The sequence below is a fragment of the Talpa europaea genome (genome assembly GCF_964194135.1).
Source record: "Talpa europaea genome assembly, contig: HAP1_SCAFFOLD_320, whole genome shotgun sequence".
Taxonomy (NCBI): Eukaryota; Metazoa; Chordata; class Mammalia; order Eulipotyphla; family Talpidae; genus Talpa; species Talpa europaea.
The window spans coordinates 3,048-10,915 of NW_028167814.1; the positions used below are offsets into that span (position 1 = coordinate 3,048).

At 41.6% G+C, this 7,868-nt stretch overlaps 1 pseudogene across 1 annotated transcript; it reads right to left on the reverse strand.

Moving 5' to 3' along the window:
- Window positions 1-1,117: 1,117 nt before the first annotated feature.
- Window positions 1,118-6,679, reverse strand: LOC311188136 (patched domain-containing protein 3-like; annotated as a pseudogene). The gene is made up of 3 exons: window positions 6,542-6,679; window positions 3,968-4,155; window positions 1,118-2,455 (listed from the first exon to the last, which is right to left on the reverse strand). The product of its transcript is annotated as a patched domain-containing protein 3-like (transcript).
- Between the last annotated feature and the right edge of the window lie 1,189 nt (window positions 6,680-7,868).

The window sequence follows — 7,868 nt, forward strand, 5'->3', positions numbered from 1 at the left end:
TGTCCTTCCTCCTTCCCTGCAGGATGTCTCTGATTAATAGTTGTATGTTTCTTTTTTGGGTTTTGTACTGCTGTTATTTTTCTTACACTGATGTCTTATTTGGTTCCCCTATATCCCTGCTATAAGTGAAACCATCCTATATTTTTCTTTTTCCTTCTGGCTTATTTCACTGAGCATAATTGGTGAAGGAAATTCTATGGGGACTACACCTGAAAGGGGGGAGCAAATATTGTTTAAAAATGAACAATGATGTCTAAATTAAAATATATGTATATATATATATTCTCACCAAAAAAAAAAAAAAAAAAGAAAGGGCAGAAGTGTTGTCAACCACCCATCTGTAACCCACCTCCTTCTTCTAATGGAGGGCATTCTTTGAATCTGTTCTTCCTACTGGGTTTATAATGGCTAACGGAGGACGTGGTTTTAGTGGCTCCTCCTGGTGGGTGACATCATTGCCAATCCCTGACTTGCCTCTATTGATGATCTGGACAGGAAGAGTATGTTTAGGGCATCATCCATGCAGAGTGAGGAGAATGAGACCCTTAGCAGTCAGATGCCCTTTGAGAACATCTTGAACTTGAGAAGTCTCAAAACCGTTTCCTTTTCAAAGAAAGAATTTATCCTTTTCAATTATCTATATAATAAGAGAGATAGAATTATTATTCTCTATTGGTAAAAAAATAAAAAGTAAAATAGTTTTAAACCTACAATTACCAGGAATATCACTTCCTTTCTTTACAGCATTAGTTAATACTTATTTTTATTATCTGTATCTGTTTATCTATAAATAAAACATATATCCATTATCATTTAAGTCCCATTTAGGTATCAAATTTAACTGATAAAGAAATTCCAAACAGATCAATTACTAGCAAGGCCATTGAATCAGCAATCAAACTCCTACCAAAAAACAAAAGTCCAGCACCTGATGGCTTCAGTGGTTAATTCTTTTTTTTTTTTCAGGTTTATTTATTTATACAAGAACCATGGTACAGACCAGATGCACGGAAGGATGAGAGGATTTACCAGAGACAGAGGGGAGAGCAGAACAGGCAGACTACCAAAACACACTGCTGAGGGGAGCAGCGGGTGAGACAGGAGAGGTCTGCGTAACCTAGCAAAAACAATGCCTCAATTGCTTTTTGGTTTGCTGAGGGTTTAGAACTGGAAACAAATGCATAAGAAATATGTGCACAAAAATCAAAAGAAAACCCTATACAAATCACAAGATTCATCATGGATACGGATCAAGGTTTACATGCCAGAATCCCATGAAACCTGTTATTCCTACAATCACAGACCCAATAGAAAGAGTGACCCAAAAGGATCACAATGAGTCGGGAATTAACAATAAAGAAACAATGAACATAGCTATGGATGCAACGATGACACTTCCAATAGTGTTTTCTAAGATAGCAGAATATTGATCAAAATAGATAAATGCTAGGTTATACACCATTAGGGGGATCTCACACCTTTTGGCTATACTTCGTTATTGGAATAACATGTTCTTCTTACTGCACGAAGAAGAAACACCCGTGGTCTGTATGAAGGCCCGGGAAGAAGTAATCTCATGTGATAATGAAATATTAATATCATATGTAAAAATTGGAATATGCACTAAAAAAACCAGGAATGTTGTTTATAAAACTATCTCTGCCATTTACAGCTAAGATGTTGTCTTCCATATACTGTATATATGCTTGTAACCAAAACTGAGTTAGATTTTGAATGACATAGTCACTGTTTTCAAAAGTGGTCAGACATTTGCCCAATGTTTGCCTAGTGTCTTTATCCCGGTAGCCAACTGCTTCAGTCATGATAACCTACACTATGGGACCATAATCTGAAAAATCCTCTTCATGGATGTTAAAATAGGGTGTGATATAAGAATCGTCACTTGCCAAATGCCGAAGGTCTAAACCTTCCTGCTCTTGGAAACAGCCATATATACTGAATGCAATGTACAGAAGGTATAAAACCACTATCACAACTTGGACTTAGTGTTTGTGAGAAAGGGGCCAAAATAATCTCTAAAGAACAAGTTGATTGGATGGATGCTCGATTCTTCATCAGTTCAAATAGAACCAAATGGGAGCAGCAGCACATTATCAGCGAGGAAAAATTTTGGTCCGGGTGACCCTCTGACTTTTGCAACAAGCACAGTCAGGCCACTTCTCTCCTACCATCTAGGGCCATAGAGGCTCCAAAACAGGTGATGTTATAAAAATAACAGAAGAGCAAGGTTGTTCCCGTGTAAATGCAAAAGTACTGCACGGACTTAAAGGAGGTCATCACCCCTGTAAAGCATGCCCGGACATTTGTGAGAGTGGTGATGGTGATGGACACCGCCACGTGGGAGTAGACGTCAGACATTCGCTGTTGTACGCTGTCCATGATGTTGGTCTTCTGCCAGGCAGAAATCATGATAAGCATGTCATCAATGCAACACCTGTTAAAAAATATCTTAATGTATATTCATATCCATGAAAGTGTAAATAGCACAATTCAAAAGGTTTCCCCCTTTTTCTCTTTTGAATGAAGCAACATTGTTTTACATCCTTGTTGAGTTTTTGACAGTCTAGGATTTCTCCCCTCAGGTGTGGCCACTTTCGCTCTCCCAGCACCAGCACACCTGTGGTCCTCCACCAGAGTCCTTGTGCTTTCCTCCCTGTCCCTCTTGCCACCCCGCCCTCCCCCTGCTTCCTGGCTGTCTCAGCTCTAGGACAGCTTTCAAGATTTGCTTTGAAAGTTTGTCTTTGTCTGACCCTTTGTCTAGTTTCCCTATATTCCACATCTAAGTGAAATGATCCTTTGTCCCTTAAGGTCTTATTCTTTGTCCCTTCAGATTTTATTTATCTTGCACAGTCTGTGCTTAGGTAACACTTTCCTTGGTTGTCTCTGTGTCCACAACAGAGCACACTCCTCCCTCTGTAATGAGCTTGTGCTTTGCACGGATTCCTATTATTTCCACACAGCACAGTATACTCCTCCTCTCCAATTATGGTGCCTCAGTGTTGAGATCAGGAAACCTGGTGGATGCGTGTTAGTTCAAGCAGGATTAGCAATCTGTTTCTGATTCCACTCAATTACTTGAGAGACCATTTTCTCTCATAAGGCATTTCACAGAAATGCAGAAACACTTCCAGCCAACGTTCTGTTACTGAACCTATCTGACCACCACAGCATCAGTCTATCATTGCAGTATGACTTGAGAGGCACAACATCATTTACAGGCACACGCACACTAGTTTTCCGTCTAGTCTGTTTCTTGGTGGGAATATAGAGGTTTCCTATGTTTGAATTCACCAATCTCCTGTGGACAGGGGAGATGGTTTTCAATTCTCAATCACACAGAAATGAACATACTTTCTCTAATTTTTGGAGCATTGTTTTCAATTATTAGGACAAATTGCTAGAAGTAGAATGGAGAGGTGAAAGACAGGAACCTTGAATCCCCTTTTAAGCCTTTTGATTTGATACAAATATTGGACTAAGAAAAGTATGAGTCAATTGACAGTCTTCTCCAAGCAGTAGAAGACAGTGTTCATTACACACAACCACCCCAAAAGTTTCAGTCTCGCAATACTTACTAATTTAATAAGAAAACAAGGCATCTCAGTTTTGGTTTAATTTGCATCCCTTGGGTGAGATGTCATATATTTGCCCCCCTTACATTTCCAGTGACTTGTATTTTACCTTTTCAGGATTGTGCATGTGTGTGTGTGTGACAGAGAGAGAGAGAGAGAACTTCCTGCTCATGTCATTGTCTTTACTTTTGCATTTGGGGTCCTTATTTTTTCCAGTTCTGAAAACACAATTTAATGTTTGTCTTCATTTTTCACATCTTATTTTGGATCTGTAGTCATCTAAGCACATTCTTTTACTTAATCTATCATAAACTCATTCTGTTATCTACTTTCTCCCCAATACTCATAGTGTAGCCTAACATGTGCGTTATTCATCTAGTATTAGAAATGGTGCATGTACAACTATTGTCACAAATGGCACCCCCACGAATAACATGAGGCCAAAGCCACTCACCACTGCCAAGGCAACAGAAATCACTCCAACTACTGCAATAAACATTTTGTTTCGTATACAGCTAAACCTGTAAATAGGGAGGGAAAAATGATGAATTTTTAGCAGCAGCTTCCATACTCAAATTCCATCAATTCATGACATTCTTGATTTGGACCTGTTCTGAAATCTCTCCTGCAATCATTCTACATCTGTCTCCTGGAGACCTTTAATTCCCATGCACTATCCCAGACCAACTATACCAATTCAAAGAGGGAAAATAAAAGTTGGCATTTTGTGCTTTAACTTAACTATCTTCTTATGCAGCTGGCCAAGCACTAATTCCCTGATGGTGTTTCAGAACCACATACATGTACTGGAGCACAGCAGATGGTTAATTCCACACTAGTGTTCAAGGAGTTGTGTGTGAATTGAACACAACACTAAAGGGCAGGCAGCTGTAGTTGAGAAAGTACCCACATCCAATTATCTTTGCACTCATTTCCTGATTCCAACTAGCTATTAACAGCAACCTAAAGGGTTCCTGTACAACAGAGATAGTATGTGGTTAATAAAATGCATGAAAGCATCCTGCTAAAACGGTTTCAAGATTCTCCTTTATTGATGAAGAGGGTTCTAGAAAAGTTGCTATTAATTGCAAAAAAAAATTGTTTTGAAATGTACTGTTTTTGGATCAACACAAGACTTTTCTGTTTCTCTGTTGGACCACCAGAAATGGGAATACAGAGAGAGCATTTGAAAGCATGTATGCAGTACTTTTCCTCCACAATAACCACATTACATTTTAAAATATTGACAGCCACCTGTGGTTTTATGTTTTAATTTTATGTGAACAGTTTTAAACAAATGATTGATAAAAGTCTCTCTGGACTTCTATAGGAAAAATAAACTGAGTTGGAAGACTAGGAGAGACAACTAAGGAAATGGAGCTACTGATTCTAAAACAGTATGTGATGAAAATAACTTTTCAGATCATATTCACATAGCAAAACTTTCTTTTTATTAAAAGGTTTCTGCACCATCGATGTGTTCCACTTTTTCTCAAACTGCTGGTGCCTTGAGTTTAATTTAGGGTCCAAACACTCACACACAAATTTCAGAGCAAAATTAAATCGCTTGGGTTACAAAAAATTTCAACATGATGAATATTTTCCTTTTGCAATACTTCTTGAAAACAATATTTATAAATATTTAAGATAAGTACATAACACAGATGAAGTTCAAATGTAAAAAGGTTAGTGAGAGCTACACAGGACATGTTTAGTCTCAATCCCTTTTACAAGATTCTCATTTTTATGTAATTTTTTTAGACACTGAGGTAGGAAGGTAAATTGTTGGCTACAGTGACTTTACTTTGACTAGTTGTGCTGATGTTCTCAAAGCAACTGTTAATAATTGTAAGTGAAGGAAAGATATGAAAATGGACACTGTAGGAGACTGATGATATTCTAGAACCCTACAAGAAACTTGATAGAAGCAGTTTATCAAAATAATCGGAGAATGATCAAACTTTAGATTTCCTAAGACCCCAGATCAACAGATCTTGATTCAGTAGGTTTACAATGAAGCTGCAGAATCATTGTGTCTAAAATTTTCCTCACACGATTCCAATGGTCAGTCAAATTGAGGCATCCCTGGAAGCAAAATGGCTAATTTTCTGAATATTCTAATAACTTGACAGCGTCGGGCTGAATTGGACATGATTACACTTCAAAAACTGTATGTTTGGGGTGGAGGCCACATCTTTCTAAAAGATAACGATGTTATCTATTAAACACAAGTACAGTTAAACTATGTTTGAGAAGAGAAATATTTTCCAGATTTTATCAGAAATTGATTTAATAGTTGGCATAATAAATTTTGTCATTTCTAAAATGCCAAATTTGAAATAGTCTACAATCTCAATATACTACTACTTGCCATAGAATGGTGTTCAATTTGGCCATACTCTCTTGGGAAGGTCTTACCATCTGCTTGTGGCCCCCCACCCCTTCATCCCTGCCCAGGTTTCCAAGGATTAATTTACCCATTTAAATTCAATCATCCTGCTTTCTACCCAAATGTAAGGCAAACCCCAACATGGGTAGATTCATCAGTGTTTGAAACAGTTGGGTTGTTTTCCTAGCTGTTGTCATCACCTTCCTATAGTCTGCCATAATCCACAGCACTCTACCCACTCCTGATACTCCCAAAAATAGTCACCCAATCCCAAAGCTTGCTCAAGAAATACACAGCACAAACCACTCAGTGGCCAGCCAAAGGCGCACCCAAGGCCCACTGCCATCCCCAGAACCAAAAAAGTGAAACCCATGGCCCCCCCGTGGTACAGCCAGAACCAGCCTTCTCTCCTGGAGCCTGGCCGGCACCACCCGCCCGCCGGTGTCTGGGCGCCCGCCCACAGTGCCCACCGGGGTCCCGGGTGCCCGGGTCGGCCCCAGCAGGGCTATGGGGGCTGGTGTCTGCTGGCTGGGGGCAGGCTGTGCCCTGGGCAAGCGACCGCAGGCTGGCGAGGAGGGGGCCACTTGTAGCTGCGGCGGTCAGTGTCCATTCGGGCCCTGTGGAGCCGCTGGCCGGGTTGGGGACGCAGGCCTGCCGGCGCCTGGGCTGTCAGAGGCCGAGTACCGAGGCGAGCCATGCCAGCCTGTGGAGGCAGGGTGGGTGGCGAGCTGCACGCCAGCTTCAAGGCCCGGGGTGCTGGGCTGTGCCGGCCGCCTGCCCCGAGCTGGCCCTGTGTGTGTGTGTGTGCATGTGCGCGTGTGTTGTGTGTGCGCATGAGGATTTGTGTGTGCCTGCGGGCAAGCGCGTGTTTGGGGGCGGCGGGGTCCCTGGTAGAGAAGCAGGTGCACTGGCGGGGGAGGGGGGGCAGTGGTCAGCTGGGCTGGCAGGCAGGAGGCCCAGGCAGGAGGGGCTGGTGGTCTTTGGGAGTGGGTGGAGCCGGGGCGCAGGTCGGTGGCAGACGCCCAGGGGTCGGGCGGAAGGCCACCAGCAAAGCACTGAAGGCCAGGGGCGATGCCCCGACAGGCTTGCAGAGACTGAAGGCAGGAGACAGAGGTGTGAGCACACACGAAGGCGAGCCCTTGACCCCGACGATGACCACGGGCTGGACACAGTGAATGCAGCCAGGATGGAGGCGGCCTTGCTCCCGGGGAAGCCAAAGGTCCACAGGCCCTGAAGGCAACAGGCCAGCACCCCCTCCTCCTTTCAACCATGACTTTATGGAAAACCAACATTCAACATCTATTTCTCCTTTAAGAGACTGTAAAAGAATAAGGACCTTCCCAGACAAACAGAAACTCTGGAATTTCATTACGACTAAACCCCCACTCCAAAAACTACTATGAGGAATCCCAAATCCAGAACCTCAGAGGGACAAATAACAGCGAAAGAAGGCCAAAAAAAAAAAAAGTTGTTAAAAGAATAAATAAATAAAATCAAAGGAAAGACAAACACAATGGCAAATACAGATGCTAACATCAATATTAACTCTAAATGTCAATGGACTAAACTCTTCAATAAAAAGACACAGAGTTGCAGCCTGGATTAAGAAACAAAACCCAACCTTTTGCTGTCTCCAGGAAACACATTTAGCTACAAAAGATAAAAATAGACTCAAAGTTAAAGGATGGGAAACAATCCTACAAGCAAATGGACCAAAAAAGAAAGAAAGCAGGAACAGCTATACTTATATCAGATAAAACAGATTTCAAACTCAAAAAAATAAAAAGAGACCCCAATGGTCACTACATTATGATCAAGGGGACAATACTTCAAGAAGCAATAACACTCATTAACATATACTCACCAAACGAAGGAGCACCAAACTA